The 24,092-nt window shown below is 35.2% G+C and overlaps 1 protein-coding gene across 1 annotated transcript in view; it reads left to right on the top strand.

Annotated features, from left to right (window-relative positions):
• Positions 1-24,092, top strand: part of pcca (propionyl-CoA carboxylase subunit alpha) — a 644,470-nt gene that overhangs the window by 442,808 nt on the left and 177,570 nt on the right. The window lies entirely within an intron of this gene.

The raw sequence follows: 24,092 nt of genomic DNA, 5'->3' as shown, positions 1-24,092 counted from the left end.
TGTTAGACATGCAAGTGTTTGTTGTCCCAAGCTTTTTGGGCAGGATCTCTTATTTCCACTATGCTCATCATTTTTATATTCATATGCAATGAGATTGCATCTTTGATTTCAGTCCACAAGTTTGAAATATACAGTGCCTTTAGAATTTGCATCATTTTCCATTTTTTCAATACATTTTTTGACACACCATACATACACCTAAACTAGTGTTTCTCATCCACATTTGGGTTGCAAATGGCCTTCACTGCATTGTGAGCACATGAGACTTGTAGACCGTATAATTCCATCCAACTCTCCCCCTGATATCACCCCAGCCAAAATGATCGACACATCTTTGAAATATATTTTTTTCCCTATTTCCAATTTTGCTCGCCTCAACCTACCCCACCATACCAGGTTGCTTTTCGACTTTATTTGCCCTTTGAAATCACACTAGATTCTGCATAGGGAGGAGGGGGTGAAGTGAGAATGTTTAGAAATGGGGTAAAAAATGTCACACTGCATTGTTGATCCCTTCAGTGTCACCATTCGGGGGTTATCAAGGGGCCTTTCGGATGGTTGGGGGTTATGTTGATTATACCATGAACATGTCCCAAGCTGAAAATACTTTTTTTTCTTCTTCTAATGTGCTCATGACCCAGCAGCATGATACAGTGACATTTGATCAATGGGGGTTGATGGAAGGGTCCTGACGTGAAACTTCCAAAAGGCTCAAGTACAGTGCAACAGTACACACCAATATACTAAGCAACATTGAGGGTACGTCAAGCTGAAACTGAAAGAGTAGTGCTTAGAAAAATAGCATAGCAAGAATGTGCAGGAGATAGTGACCGGTTATAGTAATTGAACCCACAATGCTTGAACTGTAAAACTACATGCAGCAATGCTTCAAAGTTATACTATGAACAATATTTACAAATCAAGTGTAGTGTTGAGTCCTTGAGCAGAAGTGTCTTTCTCAATGAAGTCAAAACTGTGATTAGAATCTGTTTTAAGCTTTGTATGTATATATTGGTAAGTAATGATAAGCCACTGCACAAGCAATTTATTTCCTTCCTTTTACTCACAGCTCTGACATGTCATATGAATGGCCAATCATAGACAGTTATACATCATTAGAATTCTGTGAATCTCTGCTATCCAATGATGATGAGTCTGTCACTGTATGTTGCTCAACGTAGGCGGCATCTTTGTTAAAAGCAGATTCACTCACAACATGGAAACTTTTGATTTATTTAAAAGAAGAGACCCTTGGGTGTGTAAAAATTCCATTTTTGCTTTTGATTGACTTGTGAGTTTATTGCAGCAAAAACAAAAAATGTTGAAATATAATGGTGTTCTGCCAGCAGGACACCTCACGCATAAGGGCTACGAAATTTGAAATACAATTCATCTTTGATCCTCCACAACCAACTTCTAACAAGAGGTCACCATTCAATGCCATTTTTACATCACTTTAATTGGAATCTGCACTTTATAAATGCTGTTGAGTCACCACAAACCTATTTGCCCTAAATGTTTAACAAAGATATTGTTACATACTGTTAATAATTGTGTATTAAATGTAGCTTACTACATATTTAATTGCATTCTATTATGACTGTTAATTTTGAATATGACTCACAGTTACAAAAATATTTAGTAAACAAAAATGCAAATACTGACACTTTGTAGTACTAAAAAAGATATTATGTTCCATGTTTCAAATTACTTTGCTACGTCCCAAAACACACCAGACTGTTAAGATGTCTGTACCTTTTCTGATTTGTTTGCTCTGTGATTCCTGTCAAGTAATCTTAAAGTAGATATCCATCTCTTCAGAGGTAATATTGTTAGCTGAATAGTTTTTTTATGATTATTGCAGTATAGCTTAAATTGCTCTCCTACTGAGAAATGAAGCATCTTCTTATTAATCTCTTTCCAGGAGGTATAGCCTAGTATTGGGTAATCCAATTGTACTTTTAAAGGTGAACGTACCTTTTTTTTTTAATTTCTCTAAGCCTTTGGAAATTATATTTGGCCAGGCATACCATGTAAAACTTTTGGCTATAAATCCATGTTATTCGTATGGGTCTGTCATTTATTTTAACTGCTAAGCTTTATTTGTCATTTTTACAGTGGTTGTAAAAAGAGAAACGTTTTTTAATCATTTGCTGCATACCTCTTTTGTTTACTTTTCCAGTATTTACATTTTGTATTTTATTGCAAACATTTATTTTTGTGAAATTTGTATGAGTGTAACCATTTTTTATTCCTGATAACTCTGTTATGTTTGTGTCCCTCCATCTTCATCTCAGAAATATTTTCTTTTATAGATGGAGATCATGAATATGACTTTCTTTGATAATACACCTTTTTTATAAGGTGGCTTGTCCTTTATCTGATCTCTTGTAAATGTATAACATTCACTCTCTTTTTGGATCACAAAAATGATTTCATAGCAGTTCCTCAATTCTATATTCTGTCTTTCTTTTTTTGTTCAATGAACTGTGACTGTGGATATTGTGGCTCTGATTTTTCATTTCATTCATCAATTCCGCTGTTGTTTTTCTCCCTTTTCTTTAACTGGGAAATTCTTGTATTGGTCTTCATTTCCTTTTTCATTCTTTTTCTTCTCAATTCAGTGCTTTCTTGATATCATTTATTATTTTGATTTTTTTTTAATTTAATGCTACAGAAGAGTTGTTATTATTAAGGTTAATACTAACATTTATATATTTTTGCTTAATGGCATGTTTTAATAGCAGTATTTGACTTTGTTTTTACAATGTTGGAGAGTGTTGAATTTGTGATGCAATATTCTTTAACATTTGATATAAATGGTTTCTAAACATTCATAGTGAGATGAATTAAAAGTGTTTTTAGATGAAACTCCATTACCTTTAATAAAAATGTTCAGTTTTATCTTGAGGTTTATGTACAGTATGCCCTGTTTAGAAAAGCTCATCATTTTGAGGGTTGCTCAAGCTGGAAACAGGGTTGCCAAGATTTTCTAAGAATATATCAGAAAATACAATCATTATTTAAATGTGACAAAAGTAAGAAATAACTAAAACAAAACTGTGAAGTCTTAAAGGATCTGTGTAACTTTGCTCTTGTCAGGTCACTTGGATTTTTTATTTTATCAATATGTATGCACTACTTCAAAATTTTCTCAGTCTGACTCAGCTCCCTTCCTTCACATTACTCTCTTTTTCATAGATTACTTTTTCTCACTTTACCTCCTTACTCTGCTTTCAATTTGCTTGCATCTATTCTGTCTCTAAAGTCCTTGCCCTTGAGCCCGGAACTGCCCTTAAATGGACAGGCACCCTTGATGGCATTCAGGCTGACTAACCTATGTTAACATCAGCAGAAAAATTAGCATTTTTATGCCAGACTTACTTATAGTTTAGAGCCTTTTGTGAGAATATTACTGGGTTTTGGCTTCCTTCCATGCTCTTTCTCTTTTCTTTCAGACTTAGTGTGCAGAAGTAAAAAATAAAAGTTAGTATACAGATAATACATTTCAGTTAATTGTTAAGGGAGGTTACAGCTTAGATTTGTTTTTCTGCTTAATAACTGATTTACTCATGCAGACTCTGAAGGTGATTTTTAGTTAGTCCAGAATTTGTTACAGTGTAACCAATTTAGTCTATCTATCTATCTATCTATCTATCTATCTATCTATCTATCTATCTATCTATCTATCTATCTATCTATCTATAATGCTGTCATCTTCATTTTTGTTATTAGTCTATGATTTTGCAGCAGTGCCTCTCAAGCCTGCAAGACAATACTTATGTGACAAAGATGGGTACTTGTACATTACACTTATCCATTTTCTTAGCTCGTTTTATCCAGGACCGGGTCATGCAGAGATGGAGCCTTTCTTCAAAGCACTGTGTGCAGAACAGAAAGCAAATGCTGATTCATAAAGGAAACAGAAAATGCACATTCACACATAATTTTGTTTCACTCATGTTCTGTTAGTTTAACATTAAATCATTTTATCATTTAACATAACTACATAATGTTGAGGGGAAACTAGAACTCACCGAGGAAACCCATATAGAATGTATTCCAGTTGTAAATTGTGAAATATCAGGACTACATTACTGCTATATATTGTAAGATGGAGTCCAAGTAACATTTTTAATATAATTACCAGATTTAGAATAAGTACTAAATTAGCCAGTGAATTTTATTAAATACACTATATTTGTCAAGATTTACCTCTATTAACTGGAGTGTGATTAGTCTGTTGTACCAATGGTGAATTATAAATTACTTTATTTACTTAAATTTAGTCTGATGAAATGTATGTTGCTATAAAACCAAACAGGCCCACTGTAGTATGCAGGCTTTTGTGTTTCAGTAACCTGAATTCTTTGTTGGACTTCTACTATCATCTAAAAAGCTAGACATTAAAGCAAAACATACTAACTATTTCAGATAAAGTATGTGCACACAGAACTAAAAATGTATAAATACAAAAATTCTTTTTAAAGTAGAAGAACAATAGCTCCTGGGCAGAGACTCTCTGCAGTTGTGACCCCTCATGTATCGGAAGCCCACCGACTAGATTGATTTTGTGTCACAGTGACATGGGCTGGATCTTTGGTCAGGGCACAGTGGATTTGAGTACTGATGCCCTTCTTACTCCTGCTGGTGAAATGATGCTTTGAAGAATATGATTGAACCCAAACTGAACTGCATGAGTAAAAATGCAGTAAGCTAATGTTATTATTACTTAATAATAATAATCCAAATTCATCAAGTAAAATACAAAGTTAGGCTAAGAAGTTTTAATAACTGAATAACTTAAACATATCATATTTTAAATGCATATTAGGATGTTCATTAACAGCTAGAAAGCATTAATGTTATTGTAGTCCTATTGTTGACACAATTAGCTGGCTGCTATCTAACAGTATATGCTGTGTTTAAGCAATTTTCCATTTAGGAAAAACATTTTTACTTTAGTATTACATTTTTATTTCAAAAATATCAAAGGAAGCTAGAATTTTATGGTTGTATTTAATTTGTCTGAGTTAGGTACATGTTTAATTAGTAATAATAAGCACACTGGTGGTAGTTTTTTTCAGGTTTAAGTATTTCCTGCTATGATCCTTAGAGTCATTATCAACAATTATTTGATTTTTCTCTCTGTAAAACTGGTCAGCTAAAATATTACAGGCCTCATGATGAATGAATGTTTTCTTTGTCTGCTGTACTTTTCCTGTGGGATTCAATATAGTTTTTCCTTTACACACTTGATACAACTAGAGTCATTCGGGAGAGTGAATCTGAAAATGCAGGACCTAGATAGGGCACTTATTTCCTACAGGAAGTTTCTATGAATGGCCGAGGATTGTTTCATTGTTAAGCTTTAACTCTAATTTGTTTAACTTTCCCTTTGTTGATAGTGACCTGGTTTTCCAATTTGATCCACCCAAAACCCATTCATCTTGCATGTTCCAAATGATTTGTCAAGTAACTCTTTATGGCTGATCTAACTAAAATTTAAATTTAGTATTCAATATACTGATTGAGGGACACCAAGTTACTGAGCATATATTCTAAGCTCAGTGATTGCTTCATCTTGTCTTTATTTCTGTGTACACTATTGTGATAGAGAATGATTAATTATCTGTGGCGTTAGGCCTCTGTTTCTTGAGTCTGCTTCTAGTACATATACTGTATACATTAAACCTCAAATAATGCCAGTTTTTACTTTGTAAACTGTTTGGACTTGAATATTATATCGGCTGTTTTTTTTTATACAATATGAGTTATGTAGTAATTTAGTACTTGACACTTTGTATGAATTTCAGTCAGACTGCAGATGTGCTAAAATAATTGAGAATAATATTTTCCAGAAATATACTCTGTAAAATAAATGGAGTTCTACACATTAATATATTCTGTTAATTGATTCATCTAGTTTGCATTATAAACGAAAAAAGTAATGCATGTTTAAAGCACAACACATTTCTTCTCTTGTCAATGCCTCTACTTCCTCTGAGTGCAGCTTGTGTTTGTCCATCTGTTCTCGCATATCTCTGTAGGTGCACAGTGGAGTCCATCCTCACTGGCTGCAACACATTCTGGTATGGCACTCTCTTGACTCAGGAATGTAAAGCACTGCAGAAGGTGGTGAATGCAACAGAGATTGTTTCTTGCACCTGCCTGCCTTCTCTTTAGGACATACTATATACAACACTGGCTGTCTTAGGCTGGGTTTATGCTTCATGTGACGTGATGTGTGCTCCAACGGACACTACTGCTATGCAAGCATTGTACTGTTTATACTTACACAACAACAACAACATTTATTTATATAGCACATTTTCATACAAAAAATGTAGCTCAAAGTGCTTTACATAATAAAGAATAGAAGAATAAAAGACACAGTAAGAAAATAAAATAAGTCAACATTAATTAACATAGAATACGAGTAAGTTCTGAGATTCCAGACCATGACACCGCCCAGTCCCCTCTGGGCATTCTACCTAACATAAATCAAAAAGTCCTCTTTATATATAGGGTTCTCACGGAAGGACTTGATGATGATGGTCACGTAGACTTCTGGCTTTTAGTCCGTCCATCATTGTTGGAGCATCATGATGCTTTGAGTAGGTGGTGGTGGTGCAGGCCGCCACCACCACAAAGAAACCGGAAAAAGAAACAGAAGAGAGAGTAGGGGTCAGTACGGATTTTAGAGCCACCATAAATAGTTATTATAATGAATTGAACATACAGAGTATCAGGATTAAGTTAAAGTGAAGTGAAGTTGCACGCATACTTTACGTAAATCTGGAAGATTCCACCAGGTGGCAGTGCGAGATATCATCACGGTAAGAAAATGTTTGGCTTCGCTGTGTTGTGAATTGCCTGAAACATCCATTAAATTCCAAGGACATTTTGCTACAATATCTTTGAAAAAGGATGGACGTTTAATGATTACATCCATCAATCCAGGAATGTGCCAATTCCAGCATACATCAAGCGTGAGACAGGAACAATCCCTGGATGGGGCATCAGCTCATCAGAAGGTGAAAACAAGTATACATATACACTAGCGTAATTTTAGCATCACCAAATTCCCAAACCTTCATGTCTTTGGAAGGAAATCAGATCACACTGTGGAAACCCACCAGGAAAAAATGTAAACTCCAGGCAGGGGACACCAGGGACGTGACTCCCTGCGAGGCAGCGGCACTACCGCTCCGGCACTGTGCCGCCCCATATGTGTAATTATTAACAGTATTCATTGTTTAAATGAAGTTGTTGATTTATCTGTAACTATACATACTTTAATGCATTTCATCATGAATGTAATATCAAGTATAAAGCTAAGGGTTCTAAATGTGCACAGAGCTGGAATATTATAAATTTAATGTGTTCTGTGTGGCGATGCTGCTTGCCTCTATTGTCAATAAAGGAGGAAGCCCCAGAAGCACGTAGTGATTTAACAACTGGGTCAGTTTTAAGATGATGTTTATGACAGTCTACTTTAATGATAAAATAAACTATGGGATTAAAGTGGACATTTCAAGATTAAAGCTGAAATTTCCATCTTAATCACAAAATAGACCTTTTCACTGTTTTTTATTCTCCCTGGCTCAAATACACTGCCGTACATTCTGATGCTCTTGTGAAGGTGAAAAAAAAAAGACAGCATAGAAGATTGTATATGAGATTTTGAAAATATATCATGTCGCTACATTGGGAAATAAGCGATGCTTGAATATAAAAGCACCACAGATGCATTTGTATGTTGGCATTCTGCTTCACCACATCGAACCATTCATCAAACACTGAAGCGGGCACATCGATCCTATAGGATCCGCAAAGCGGCTTTCTGTCACATGTAGATAGTAAACAGAGGCTTTGACATCACGTTCCACCTTTACCACACTGCGCCCCCTCGACTTTTTGCTGGTACTGCAACTCGCAGATGTCAAATGAACGCTGGGAACGTGTGGCAGCCATGATGCATGCATGTACACATTCTAAGCGTGAAGTATAAACCGTTTCTTAGAAAGGCAAATAGTATCATTTAAGAACTCAGCCATCCTGCACAGCTTTGATACTTTATTAGCATAGCAGTAGATTATGTGACAGATTTTACCCAGGGATCAAAAGGAACAATCATCCATAATAAAAAAAATAATATTGCAGAATAGCAAACAGTGTGTGTGTATATACACATTTTTTGTATAACTTTATTTTCAACTGTTGTGAGGAAACATGCAAAAAAGAATTCCAGTGTACTGAGTACATGACCAAATACATGACTTTAAAGCACACTTTGTATGATTTTATTAGATGACATTTTACCTGTAAAGCGAAATGTTATTTGTCCTGATTTTTCAGTGTGATGGAGGAAACACATGCCTCAAGAGCCCACAGTTCCACATTTCTAGCTAAATGTATAGCCCAACCTATTCATGCACATTACATTCACTCCTTTATGAACAGTTTGCACAGCTTTGTTTTGGTCTGCACTCTAATGTCATTTTGTTTGGCTGGACAGGTAAAATTGCCTGTTTAAATGTATAGGTTAGGTAAAGTAACATGAACGTTTCTGTGAAGTGAATCAAGTGCAAAATGTTGAAGGACACCACAGCAGAGTGGCAGGAGAGATCTATATGCACTGATAAGAACAGCTAGAATCATATAGCAAGAGAAATAAAGCTACATCCAGAAATAATAGATTCCAATCAGGTCAGAATAGTTATTTGAATGTTTCATGAAATGTTGTAGTCAATATTAGCTCTTTCAATTAGGTAATGTATTTATATATCCCATTCATATGTCCTTTTTTGTCTGAAAAATCTCTTCAGGAGATAGATGTGGGAAGCAGCCCGGACACAGACAGGCAGACACCGATGGTTGAACACCCAACACACGTTTATTCATTATACTACAATTTACAGTGCACATACAACCCACATTCACCCCAAAAGTCCAAGTCTCTCATTCAGTGCCTCTTCTGGTCTGCCTCCACTCCTCTCCTCCCGAGCTCTGTCTTTCTCCTCTCCCAACTCCAGCCATCAAATGGAGGGAGGCGGCCCCTTTTAACCCCACCTGGACGTACTCCAGGAACCTCCCAATGATCTTCTGCCGGCTCTCCCTGGTGTGGTGGAAGTGCCGGCCGTGCACCTGGAAGCACTCCGGGTGTCCCTGGTCTTCATCCCCCCAGCACTTCTGGGTCCTTCTGGGCATCCCGGCTGGGTACCACCCCTAGCCGCTCGCCACATAATATATCTTGTAGTATGTCTTGAGGTGTTTATCTACGTAATCAAATAAACTTGCCACTTTTTTTTTTTTAGTTTAGTAAATGGTTGCTGTCATAATAATCCGCATTCAATCACTTTGCATTGGATTTTGTTAAAAACATTTTGCGCCTTATTTGTCAGCTTTATATATTATACCATGCAAAATCTGTATTTACTGTATAGTATATTAGATTATCCTCGAAAGATTTACCGTTGTCCAGAGTTTACATACTAGTCTCTTTTAGAAAAAAAAATTCCTCTTTTACAAAATATGTTATTACTTACTGAATCTCATCTCATTTCTTTTCGAGAAGAGCGAGAGATGCTGCATTAGACTCATTATTGTGCGATTCTATCTGTGTTCCCCTGCAATGATTCTAAAAGCCTCTGCACACTTCATCAGTATTATTGTAATTCTTTTGCTGTAGGATATTTGGCAGCTGCTGCACCCCACTGGCAAATCCTATTCATGTCTCTCTCCCATTCAGTAGAGGCATTGGAGAATTGATTTCTCTCTACTGTCCCCTAACCTCCGTCTATTCATTTTGGATTGCTCGATATGAAACATTTTAATTTCTGATCGTACAACTACTTGGATAACAATCAGACTCTTTTTTTTTTTTTTTTTTTTTTAAACAGTTAAAAGCAGAAAAGATGAAAAAAGAGCGCTTGAGTAGTATTTACTGTTTATACATTCTAAGAACCAGATATCTTCAATTGTATAAATTTGGTTAAATTCTTTACAGACACTGTATAGTGGTTGACTAAAACAACGTGTCTAATTTACCCAGGTTTAGGATTAATAACTGCAGTGAATAGTTTCTATGTATTTTTTTAAAAACAAAACAAATAAGTACTTACATGAATAACTTGTTCATAAACTGCATGACATGTTTGTATACCTGACTTTTGGTTAATGTCCGTAAAACATTTAATTTATATAAATAACAATAGCATCTGGAGATTTCTGAAAACATTTTAATGTCCTGTTGCTTAAGGGAATGGAAACATAACATCACATATTTCAATCATAATTTCAACCATACCAGGGTTGTATTTTTTGATTGCTACCTTACGTTGAATATTAGGCTGCTCACAGTACATTGTACTGTATCACTCTGACACCTGCTCCTTTAAACCGTCTACTAACTAGCTGCTGAAGAATCCATTGGTGTGGACAACTTATCTTTGGCTTAACCCAGTTAATGCCTTGAGGTAGTATTTCTGCTTAGGATAGTTAAGTAGATATATAATGAGTGACAGATAATTGATTGAACTGAAAGATGTAATTTCAAGAAACATATAGTTTTTTTATGCATTGATCATGGATATCTAATGTAATACATAGCTTATGTTTCTACTTGGCATTATATGACTTCTTTTTGTCTTCTTTTTTAGGATACTTTTTAATGGTAGTCTTAATTTTAAAAAGTAAAATGAATAAAGTTAAAAATGTAAAAGCATTCCATAACAGTCACATGTTGAATTATATTAACTTTAGTCAACCTTTTAAAAAGCAAGTGTTTCTTCAATCCACATATTCATAAATTCAACATTTTCAAAGCATACAGATTTTCTTGTGTGATTGTATTTTTTTTTTTTTTTTGTTTAAATATATTGTGTGTTGCTATATTTCTTGTATAGAAATAATCTTTTGGTAATGGAATGTTTATCATTAAATTTATTTTAAGCATCTGCTAGTTTTACTTCCTCCAACACTTCAGCTCTAGACACAGTGTGAAACCACTTCAGCCTCCGGGACCACTCTACTGCAATCACGGAAACAATCGATTGTTTTGTCACCCTGTTGGCCCTCACAGTTTTCAGCAGATTCAGCAGCACTGCTTCTAGGCTTCCTAGTCTCAACTGGACAGTACCACAACTAGGAAGGACATCCAGCTGTGTGATGTGGGAGGCAGTCTACAGAGTTAATTCAGTATAGTATCCTGAGGTGTGCCCTATTTGCATTGTTAGGACTCGAATTTTAAATATTTTTGGTGCTATTTTTTATGACACACAGAAAGATTTAAAATGTATTATTTAATGTGCTAGTTATTATGTTTTTTATTATTATGCACTGATTAAAAAGGATGTACTGTATGTAGAAAAGAGAAATTCTTCAGCAGCTGCAGGAGAGACATCATACTTGGGTAGCCTCGTAATTAAAAATACTATATAAGAGTCAGTGCACCTGTGGCACTGGACCCCCATTATATATACACTTTTCCCCCCTTATTTTTGACCACTTACATTTTACTTTCTGATTTGAAGGCCTGTCAGTGAAACTAACCAGGTGTGTTATGTCATGTGAAAGTTTGTCTGAGAAATAATGAGTTATATTCTTTGGTACTGTGGCACAACTTACTGTAGTTGTTTAAAAGATATTGTTTTGGCTGTTGATTTCTGTTATCGTTAACATATCTTGAGATTGCCTTAATTCTGTTACTCTATGAATTATGCCATAGAAAATTGTATTAGTCAGATAATCGTTTTTCAGTGTATGATAGTTCATCAAATTTAATGTCATGAACAGTCTTCAGTTCACTTGTTTCCATCAATTTATCCTCCTGCATCTAACATTTTTTTGATGTTTTGATGTGCTTTATTCTTACAAAACCATCATTTGATATCATTAGTGTATAATCTGTATAGTACACCTGCTGGGTGGCATGGAGTCTCTGCTAAGAGCTTCACAAATGAGCATGTCAGTAAAATGTCCTATGCCTGCTATTTCCCAAGCCTACCTGCTCCTACATAGTTGTCACATGCCATGTAGCCATAATTAAACCGTTGTCTGGATTGTGTTGTATAAGTATAAATATTATCAAATAGAACTTTGATGTAGACCTGATGATTCATTATTGCTTTTTGGCAAAATTCATGAAAAAATGAACATCACAGTCGATACAATAAGTTTCCTGTTTTAACAGAACTGTAAATAGTAAACCAGTCTCTTTTCCAGCCATTTTGTAAACTGTCTTTATATGTATGTGGTTGTTTTTTCCAAATTATTTAACAACATAACTGATATTTTCTGTATTAATATGAAAATGTTATAGTAGCCTTGAAATATAAAATAATAACAAGCTAATTATAAAAGAAAAGTTACAATAAATAGAATTATTGGACTCCTTTTTAATAGTGCTATTTGAACTGTTTTGATAATAAAGCTTTTCAGCTCTTTTTTTTAATCATATGTTCTCTAGTATCTGTCTGTTGATCTGTCACTGAGGATGAAGTATGTATCAAGTTAATCAATATTAATATCCCACTATATTAATGATTTAATTGATTTTGCGCACGTGATTTTTTTCTCTTTATTTACATTTTATACAAAACATTTAGATTTGCCTTTGCATACATATATAAATGTACTTTTGCTTCTACTGGGAAAATAAAACACTATATAGACTGCAGCTCAAAACCTTCATGAGATGTAATCATCCAGAGAGAAACTAAAAAACAAGATTGGAGCTGCAGGACTATAAATTGCCACAATTTTAGATTATAGTGGGAGGAAGACATGTATATGGAGTTGTACCACTTATTGTTAATAACATTTGAATAAGACAATATAAATGGACGAGGCTAATACATGTTTTTTCTGCTATTTTCTTTGACTTCATGACTTAAAACTCACAAATCTGAATGCATCTTCTGAATTGAATGAAACTACCTGGGCACAGTTGAAAACTCAGAAATAAAGCTCGGCAGCATGCAAGAAACTTGTTTACATTTCTGTTATGCTGGTGATTTTTGTTTTGATGATGATAATGATTTGCTCCTTGTATTTTCATCTGTTTATGTAGTTAGGTCCATAAGTATTTGGGCATTGACACAATTTTCATAATTTTGGCTTTGTATGCCACCACAATGGATTTGTAATGAAGAAGTAGTTACATGATTGATGTGTAGTATTTCAACATTAATTCAAAGGGTTTAACAGAAATGTTATATGAGCCATTTAGGAATGATAGACAGTTTTTACATGGTCCCCTCATTTTCAGGGGCTCAAAAGTATTTGGACAATTGAGTGAAGAGCTGTTCTATAGCCACGTGTGAGCAGGTCCCTCATTAGTTCATTTGCTATTAAGCAGGTTGAAGGTATGGAGCTGATTCCAAGTGTGGAATTTGCATTTGGAAGCTGTCGCTTTTAACTCTAAATATGAGGTCCAAAAAGCTATCCATGTAAGTAAACACAATCCATCATTAGGCAGAGAAAACAAAACAAAACCCATCTGAGAGATAGCAGAAACAAAAGCAGTGGTCCACCATCTAGTACATTGTTAAAGAGAAGGAGCGAACTGGGGAGCTCAGCAACACCAGAAGGCGTGGACGACCATCTGGAAGGCAATTGTGCTAGGTGATCACAGAATTCTTTCCTTGGTGGAGAAAAAACAATTTACAACATTTAATCAAACCAAGAACACTCTCTGGGAGTTATGCCTATCATTGCCAAAGTCTGCCATCAAGAGAATACTTCATAAAAGTAAAGACAGGATTTACCACAAAGTGTAAACCATTGGGAATCCTCAAGCATAGGAAGGCCTGATTAAACTTTGCCAGAAACTTTATACAAAAAAAAGTCCAGTTCTGGAACCATTTTCTTTGGACAAATGAAATTAAGATTAGTATATACCAGAATGATAGATAGAGAAAAATATGGAGAAGAGAAGGAACGGCTCATGATCTGCAACAAACCACATCATCAGTGAATCATGGTGGAGGCAGTGTTATGGCATCGGCACGTATGACAGCCAATGGAATTGGGTCGCTAGTGTTTATTGATAATGTGACTACTGACAAACGTTGAAGGATGATTTCTGAAGTGTACAGGGCTATACTGTCTGCTAAGATTCAGACAAGTGCTGCAAAACTGATAGGGCGACGCTTCACAGTGCAGGTGGAGAATGAGACAAAACATACTGTGACAGCAAACCAAATGCTTTTCAATGCAGAGAAGCAGAGTATTCTTCAATGACAAAGTCAATCAATTGACCTCAGCCCAATTACATATGCATTTCACTTGCTAAAGACAAAACTGAAGGTAGAAAGTCCAACGCCCAAGCAGCAGCTGAAGACAGGTGCAGTAAATGCCTGACAAAACATCAGTAGGGTGCAAACCCAGCACTTGGAGGAAGCCATGGGTTCCTAACTTCCAGACTTCAGGCAGTCATTGACTGGAAAGGATTTTCAACCGAATATTGAAAATGACCATTATATTCTTGACTATGTAAGTTTGTCCTAATACTTCTGAGCCCCTGAAAATAGCTCATACCGTGTTTTTGTTAAATGTCTTAAATTAAAACTGCAAGTCTACACTTCAATCATATCTTGATTGCTTCATTTCAAATCCATTGTGTTGGCGCACAGAGCCAAAATTATGAAAATTGTACCACTGCCCAAATACTTATGGACCTAACTGTATGTTTCAAGTTAAGCCAGCAGTCGCATAACTAAGAGTTCTTTAGATAACAAGCTCTGTTTTTAAATATGGTAATTTTAATTTCTTACCAGAATGATATATTTTTTGACAAATTCAAACGTACCCTACTGATGTCTCTTAACAGGAAAGATTTAAAATAGTAAGCGTACATTACAACATAAAATGTACAGGCATTGCTAATGTAAAATCTGTGGATCTTTTTGGTTCATTTATATAATTCCATTTTTCATATTAAATTCTTTTGAAATCTTTAATGCTGTTTTCATAAGATAAGGATGACTTTAGATGTAGTGAACCCCATGTACCCTTTGCTTCTGTACTGTTACTTATTCATGAACATATAAAAGTAAGAAATTTTAATATTGTGCTTGCTATTTGAGACATGGGATGGGAATGGCAAGTTTGACTGCCTGAATGGTCTGCACTCATCACAGTTGTTCTAATGTTCTAATTTATGTGTGGATTACATATATAGTTTGTGCTTTGATATTTAAATTAACATGTTAGAACAAATACTGCCCTTTATTTTGGGAGAGGCATTAGCAAAACTTTTCCAGTGTTAATGACATTACCCTGAAATTCGCAGATTTCAGTATCTTGAACTATATGGACTAACATTATACATACCCAGCTATTCATGTTTATGCTTAAGACATCATTAATTAATTCATGAATGTCACTTATACAAATGTGATTTCTTTCTGATTATTTGTGCTAAATATAATTTGTACTGTTGTTGCACACTATTATCATTTGTAAGTTCTGTATTAATCAATGCACTTTTCCCACCTCTTTGCTTTGTGTTTGTTTTTTTTTTTATTTTTTAAAATAATTTTGATCACATGAAGTTAACATTTGGAACTAAATTGTGTTTTTTAACTATACAGACTGTTTTCTTATGTTGAAATGCCTAATGACTAGATGAAGGGTTTAATCTTTCTTCAGTCCTGCAGGTTCCTTCAGTCACATTGCACATGTGATGTGAAGTGTTAACATTCTGACTTGGTAAAGTAATATGTGCCTCTTGTTATAGTTGTTTGTAGTCAAAATGAAGCAGCAGAGTTAATACACTTTTATATTCTTTGTGGTATAAAAGCAAGAACAGCAGCACAGCACCCATTTACATATTGTTACCAATGTAAAAACAAGAATATATTAAAGTTTTTAAAAATGCTGAAAATGTTTTGTGTTAATTGTCAAAGCATATAAAAGAGTCACAAACTTATAATAATGGCACCTGAAAAATTTCATTTTTTTTATTTGGTTTACTTCCTGTCTCACTCAATAAAATCATAACTCTTGTAAATAAAAAAGAAAGCTAAAATTGTACTTAAAATACAGTTGTAGTAAATATATTAACAAATTGTCATAATGTGCACAGTGTAATAGTATACAGTTGTGCTTAAAAGTTTGTGAACCCTTTAAAAGTTTCTATATTTCTGCATAAATATGACCTAAAACATCATCAGATTTTCACTCAAGTCCTAAAATTAGATAAAGAGAAACCAGTTAAACAATTGAGACAAAAATATTATACTTGGTCATTTATTTATTAAGGAAAATGATCTAATATTACGTATTTGTGAGTGGCAAAAGTATGTTAACCTTTGCTTTCAGTATCTGGTGTGACTCCCCTTTGCAGCAATAACTGCAGCTAAACATTTCCGGTAACTTTTGATCATTCCTGCACACCGGCTTGGAGGAATTTTAGCCCAATCCTCCGTACAGAACAGCTTCAACTCTGGGATGTTGGTGTGTTTCCTCACATTAACTGCTAGCTTCAGGTCCTTCCACAACATTTTGATTGGATTAAGTTCAGGACTTTGACTTGGCCATTCCAAAACATTAACTTTATTCTTCTTTAACCATTCTTTGGTAGAACAACTTGTGTGCTTAGGGTCTGCTGCATGACCCACCTTCTCTTGAGATTCAGTTCATGGACAGATGTCTTAAAATTTTCCTTTAGAATTCTCTGATATAATTCAGAATTCGTTGTTCTATCAATGAAGGCAAGCCGTCCTGGCCCAGATGCAGCAAAACAGGCCTAAACCATGGTACTACCACCACCATGTCTCACAGATGGGATAAGGTTCTTATGCTGGAATGCAGTGTTTTCCCTTCTCCAAACATAACGCATTTCATTTAAACCAAAAAGTTCTATTTTGGTCTCATCCGTCCACAAAACATTCTTCCAATAGCCTTCTGGTTTGTCCACGTGATCTTTAGCAAACTGCAGACGAGCAGCAATGTTTTTTTTGGAGAGCAGTGGCTTTCTCCTTGCAACCCTACCATGCACACCATTGTTGTTCAGTGTTCTCCTGATAGTGGACCCATGAACATTAGCCAATGTGAAAGTGGCCTTCAGTTGCTTAGAAGTTACCTTGAGGTACTTTGTAACCTCGCCGACTATTACATGCCTTGCTCTTGGAGTGATCTTTGTTGGTCGACCACTCCTGGGGAGGGTAACAATGGTCTTGAATTTCCTCTGTTTGTACACAATCTGTCTGACTGGATTGGTGGAGTCCAAACTCTTTAGAGATGGTTTTGTAACCTTTTTCAGCCTGATAAGCATCAACAACTCTCCTTCTGAGGTCCTCAGAAATCTCCTTTGTTTGTGCCATGATACACTTCCACAAATGTGTTGTGAAGAGCAGACTTTGATAGATCCCTGTTCTTTAAATAACACATTGAGCCCACTAACACCTGGTTATCATTCCATTGATAGAAAACACCTGACTATAATTTCACCTTCAAACTAACTGCTAATCTTAGAGGTTCACATACTTTTGCCACTCACAAATATGTAATATTCGATCATTTTCCTCAATAAATAAATTACCAAGTATAACATTTTTGTCTCATTTGTTTAACTGGTTTCTCTTTATCTACTTTTAGGATTTGAGTAAAAATCTGATGATGTTTTAGGTCATATTTATGCAGAAATATAGAAAATTCTAAAGGGTTCACAAACTTTCAAGCACAACTGTAGGTGTTAGAATGGCTGCCTAACAGTAGTAGACTGGATTCAGATTCCTTCATGATCATCATCTGTGCAGTTTTTGTCGTCTTGTGTTTGCATACATTTTCTGCAAGGCACTCCTGTTTTCCTCCTACATCTTAAAGACATGCATGAAGTTAGTTTGATGCCTTTACATTGGTATTGTTTGAGTGAACCTGCTCTTAGTCGAAGTGGTACCCCATCTAAACCTGGTTCTTTGTTATAGAGAAATGTTACCTTAAACTAAGGTGAAAATATATCTACAAGACAAATATGCAAAGCTTAAAGACCACAAAAATGTCAATGAAATCTGAGAGTCAACTCAAATTCAAAATGTGTCCTTAGTAGTCATGTTCAAGAATGTTCTGTTTAACACTAGAATTACCAGAGCCTATGAGAAAGCTCGTAAATCCGGCCCACCTTAAATCCATTCTCACCTCTCTGTCAGAGTGTTTTGTCCTGTAAATGTGTCGATAAGCAGCAAGCAGCCTGATATCCCATCCCCCCGTCCACCACTGAAGTTCATTTTGCAAAGAAGTTTGTCAGTGCTCAGTGTTTATCTTCGAGTGAAGTGCTGGAGCTGTATAGGGTAAAATAATACATCATCATTTGGAATACATACATTTCATGTATGTTCTGTGTCAACAACAATCTATTTAAAATGTAGTTAACACAGAAATATTTTTTATGCTAAAGTAAGAATTGAAAAAATGTAGACATGAAATGTATAAGGTGTGAAGCCTGAAATACAAATATGAAATAAATACTTTCACAAAAGGTACAAGTATAACAAAACAAGTGCACTTTTATTCAAGAATTTAACCGAAGAAAAAAGAAAGCAGGTTACTGTAGGCGGTTGATGCGACAGCTTGTGTATTGCAATGCTAAGAACTGCTGATTCCCAATCAAGAGGTTCAGGGTTCGATGCTGGCAGCTTCTCAAGTTTACCATTTTGAGTAGAGAGCCGCTATTATTGTTAATATTATACAATTAAAACATACATTTGATTTGCGTCTGTAACAGCCGCTGTAAATTTATAGTGCTTGTCAAAGTTAGCGTTTTCTAATTCAGTTTTTTTCTCTCAGTCGCGTTCACACTCTCTCTAATCTGACACTGCTGTTTTCAAATAAAGACGCGCTATAATAGAGGTGAACTCGGATTGGATAAAGAGAACAGAAGCCCTTCCCGCAATAAACATCGACTCACATATAAGAACAACGCAGCTGCACCAGGCATAAAGGCAAAAGATGGCACCGTTTGGATACAGGATGAAGTCCGGCGTCATCCTGCCAATCACCTGTCCATGAAAGAAACTGCATGGCTTTCTGCACTGAATAATCATTTTGCACATCCAGGCCATTTAGACTGTATCTTCGAGTGAAATATGCCTCCAGGTCAACTCATAGTGGAGCAAGTTGACACAGTAAGTCAAGTTATTATTTCAGATGTTTCTCCACATGTTGTTTAAGTCATAATGTGTGGTCAGCTGTGCTGTGGAACTTAAATTAAAGGAGATATTTTTTTGATAAATTTAAATCTAGCCAGAAGAGGGCTGCTAATTTGTTTTCTTGCTAAGTGATTTCTTTATTTTTCAGCAAGATCAAATTTTGTGTAATAACGCAGAACCATCTTTTATAACCGGTCATATAACACCAGCTTTACATGCCTTGTAACTACTTAGCATCACAGTAAACAGACACTTAAAATTGCAAGATCCATGGAAAATGAAAACAAAATAATATTTGAAAATGGTTATATATGACTTAACGGAAGTAATGTATTAAACAATACAATTATTAGCCTATCCATTACACAGGTCATGTGCTAAGGAGTGGGTACCAAAGGCACTCATCAGGTTTAGAAAAGTGTTTAGGTAGACGCCAATAGAAATTTTGGAAGTATGAACCCCTCTGGAAGGAACCCAACAATGATCTTCTATTCTATAAACTATTATTATATTACTTTTTTCAGTAATTTAGCAAAATATTATGAGCCTCATTTGTAACTTAATAAAAGCTTGATATAATTAGCATTTAGGTGTGGTCAAAAACTAAACTAAACTAAAATTATGGAATGCACTATGCAATGTAAGGCTATTTTAAGAATGCACAACTACTTGTGAATAACTAACACTTCAACATCCATTCTGTTTGTAAAAGAAGAGTACTGGGGAACCAGGAGCCCATCCCAGAAAGCATCAGGTACAAGGCATGAACATTCCCTGGGTGGCAGCCCATCATGCTGGTATCTCTGAAAAAAGCATTAAGCCTTAAAGCACTACTGTATATCTACACTTTTTCTGAAAGATCAAGTCTATGAGTAGAGTGTAGCTATCAAAATGATTTTAGTATTAAAATAACACCTAAGTTTGTGTTTGAGTTTTCCCAAAAATGATTATCCATACATTTTACAATGATGTATACTTTGTTTAGGAACAGTAAAATTTTGCTTTTTTAATTCCACCAGTTTCCATAATTCTAATAAAGTGTACAGTGAGTGCTACTGTACAAGATGGAGATATTACTGTAACTTGTGTTTATTATATACAGTCAGTCATTCTGTAACCTGTTTAGCTCTTCATAGTGTGACAGGGGATGCTGGAGCCTGTTCCAGCTAGTATAGGGTGCAAGGCAGGAACAAATCCTGAACAGCGTGCCAGTCCATCGCAGGGTGAACACACCCCAGACCTCACACTAGGGTCAATTTAGTGTCACCGGTACACCTAACCTGCATCTCTTTTGACTGTGGGAGGAAACTGGAGCACCCAGAGGACACCCATTCAGACACAGGAAGAACATGCAGACTCTGCACAGAGTGGACCCAGGACATAAACCTGGTCTCCTTACTTCAAGGCAGCAATGTTACCACTGTGCCACCATGTTGTCCGTAATTATATACAGTAGCACATAAAAGCTTTGTGATTGTAAAAAATCAGTTTTCTATCTCAAGACGTTTGATGCACAGAATTTGAAAAATGTTATTAAATTATTATGAAAAAAAGGTGTGATCTAACAGTCGATGTACGCAAGATTTGGCAATATGCAGACCACATATCTGTCTTAATTGTGAATACTTTGTTAGTGTGATGACATTAATTATTCTTTTATATACTGGTAGTATTATCTTTTGCTGTTACAAAAATAATCTTTGCATACCATACACATTTTTCAGATGGTCTGCTGCTTAAAACACTAGTGTGTTTAGTTGTTCATTTTTGTCCTTGAATTTCAATTTAAAGTGGTTTTTGTCTGTAACCAAGTTCACTTATTTTTGAAGTCATATGGCTAATCCACCATTTAGTTTTCTTAACAGTAAAAGCAAAGGAGATTAAATATTACAGATATTAAGATAAACAGTAAAAAATTACACTAATGATTACTTTAGACTGTGGCAGTGCAGCTGAATAAAATGGTTACCTATGTTTTTGCCACAAGCCTGCAGCAATATTGTTATATTTTTTCATTTGAGTTTATGCACCATAGAAATCACTTAGGTGCCTGCTTGCATATATTTTGCCTAAGGTTATTTTTAGTAGTTTTATGATTTTTCAGCATACTTTCTGTATTGTTTTACCTACTACCCCTGCTCACTCCTTGATATTTAAATATTTTTGTTCAAATGATTCCTATGCTGTATTTTTTTCTATTGGTCATCTCGACTGTACATTATAGATATTACAGTGTGCAACAATCGGGGTTTTTAAAATACAGCCCTGAAGTACTGGTACAGCCTATTTCTTTCAAAGAGTAATTCAAACTATTGTAATTATTTTCTGCATTTGGGAAATACATCCCCAGTACTCAGTGGTCGTCTGTTACTGTAAGTTTAAATTTGAAATTGCATCACAAAGAAAAAAAAATCATCAGCCTGTACTTTTCCACCATTTTCTTCATCATTACTTATCAAATTATAAATGAAAACAAGTACGTTTCTGGGTATAACAAGTGTTCCCAACAATACTTATAGCCTTTTTTCTTAACTGAATTACAATTATTTGAATTGTTTTCATCTAAAAAGTCCCATTTTCAGCGTGTCCAATATTTTTGTACAGCTGCACATTCCCCCGTGTCTGTATAGGATTTCTCTAAGATCTACAGTTCTCTCTGCCATATCCCAACAATGTGTACTTAATTAGAGATTTGGAATGTCCCTGTTTAAGTGACTGCTCGTGTGTGTGTGTGTGTTACTGACTGAATGTCTCGTTCAATAAAGTTTTTTTTCCTTTTTTCAAAGTTAAGAAAATTATTATGCTAATAAAATTTAGACAAAGGTAGTTTTTGCCTGAACATTATCTAATTTGCACCAAAAAAAACAAAAACAAAAAAAATTATCAGACAGTATAAAAGGTTGTTGTGATAAATAAAAATAAATAAATAAGTAAAATAGACATGTAATGAACAACCCCTAATTTGGTACATGTCCCCAGGGGGAAATTGTCTTTTCACATGACCTTTTGAAATGGACAGAATTTGTCAAATATCTCACTGCCATCGTCTTTGAGATAAAATGTTCAATTATCTTTTGAGGTGGTTTATTTTCTTTGAATAATTTTACCTCATTGAAATAAAATTTTTCCTCATAATTTGAGCATATGATCAAACTAATGAGCAATAAAGACATTTTTTCATGACTTTTTGCCCATCTTTTTCCATGCATATCAATAATGATGGATGGTGTTGTATGTTGATGGTGCTTTTGTTTTTTTCCAGGTGATTTAGCTTGTTAAAAAAAGAAGCTCTAACCCTTCGAAGTCTCAAATATGATTTGGTAACATGCTTGGTAAACAACCCATTAGTTCTGCAAAAATATTTGCTCAGCTGCTGTACCTGCTCTTGTCAGCTTTAAGTGAAAGGTTTATATCATTGCCTATGGTGTGAAAGTGTGTCTACTGAACTGTGTTGTAGCTCCATAGGGGACATATTGATAGCAATTATTTAGTGAAATTGGCTATCATTTTTTTTGTGAAATAGAATTTAACATTCAGACTGTGAATGCTATGATTTTTCCCACAAGATCTCTTAGGCTATGGCAAATGTAATAAGCAGATTTCTGTTAATGAATAGTTCAAAACCCATACTCAGTGGCTGCTTTATTTGATATACCAATTTTCTTCATGTAGTTAACTGGCACATATGTCTGAAGAAAGCTGCTTAAAAGCAAGTAGGCGGATGCCTTCTGATCATGTATGTATGCAGTTTAGAGAGAGCACAAGCAAATCAAAACATTTAAGTGGCATCAAAAATGGCCTATTAGTGAATATTTAACTTACCAGCATGAGTGTACCAGGAACCACAGCAGTGCCGTTGTTATATTAATAATGGGCCATCCCCCAGCCTATATGCAGACATCCTCTATTCTGGAGTTTGAAATAGAGTGTTGGCATAAGAGGCCAAAGGAATTTTAAAATGACATGCGCAGAATAAGAGACAGCCTGCTGTGTGTGTCTATGTTTTTTTATATATATATATATATATATATTTAATTTATATATATTTAATATATATATATTTAATATATGATATACGGTATTATGCAAAAGTTTTTAGGTAGAAGCGCCTTAGATAGTTCACAGAAATATTTGTCTCCCAAGATTATTTTATGGCTTCTGGAATAGTGTGAGTAGATAAAATGTATTTTAGACTTCCAAACATTCCTTTTACAAAAAGTGAACCAATTCAGGAAAATATGTAAGAGTCCTTAAAGAAAGAAACTAGCATACATAAACAGCATTTTCCAGTTAAAAATGTGAGATCTTTGTAGGCCTGTACCCCACAGGCTAATTAAGCAAAGGTAACAAATAGGGTCTAATGATCAATGACACTGCTTAGGTTTAACCAAGGTGATAAACAGAAAGAACTTTGCAGAGGGAATAAAACTGGTCAAGGAACAACCTCACATTTTTAGGTTGTAGTAGATGTGCCAGTTTAACCTGCAAAAGTGAGCATAGTGACAGGACACATGGTGGTCTATCCTGCCTCATCTCTCCCAAGCAGAACTTTCACAGTAGACAGGTGTTTTTAGATGTGGCGTCAAAATTCTTCTGCAAAAGCAGAGACAAATGAATAAGAGTGAAGTCTGGAAATACAGTGGCTGGCCATAGAAACAGAGTGCACCAAACGAGAAATTCATGAAACTCATTTCCCTTAAAATTGGAAGATGTTCAGCACCAGGACTCTAGTACACCCATCTGCATTCTGCAGAAGTCTTGTTAGAAGTGGTCTTCATTGATACTTTTCACCGAAACACCATTCCTTTGTGGTGGAAATAAAGCCGAATAGTTCACCTACTCATGATAACATAAGGTCTGGGCTGTAGAAAAATGGCAGCAAGTGCTCTGGAATGATGAGTGAAAATTTGAAGTTACTAGAGAGCCGTGATACAT

The sequence above is a fragment of the Polypterus senegalus genome, chromosome 2 (genome assembly GCF_016835505.1).
Source record: "Polypterus senegalus isolate Bchr_013 chromosome 2, ASM1683550v1, whole genome shotgun sequence".
Taxonomy (NCBI): domain Eukaryota; kingdom Metazoa; phylum Chordata; class Cladistia; order Polypteriformes; family Polypteridae; genus Polypterus; species Polypterus senegalus.
Note: the sequence above shows the minus strand (reverse complement) of the source record. Positions and strands in the feature narration are given on the sequence as shown.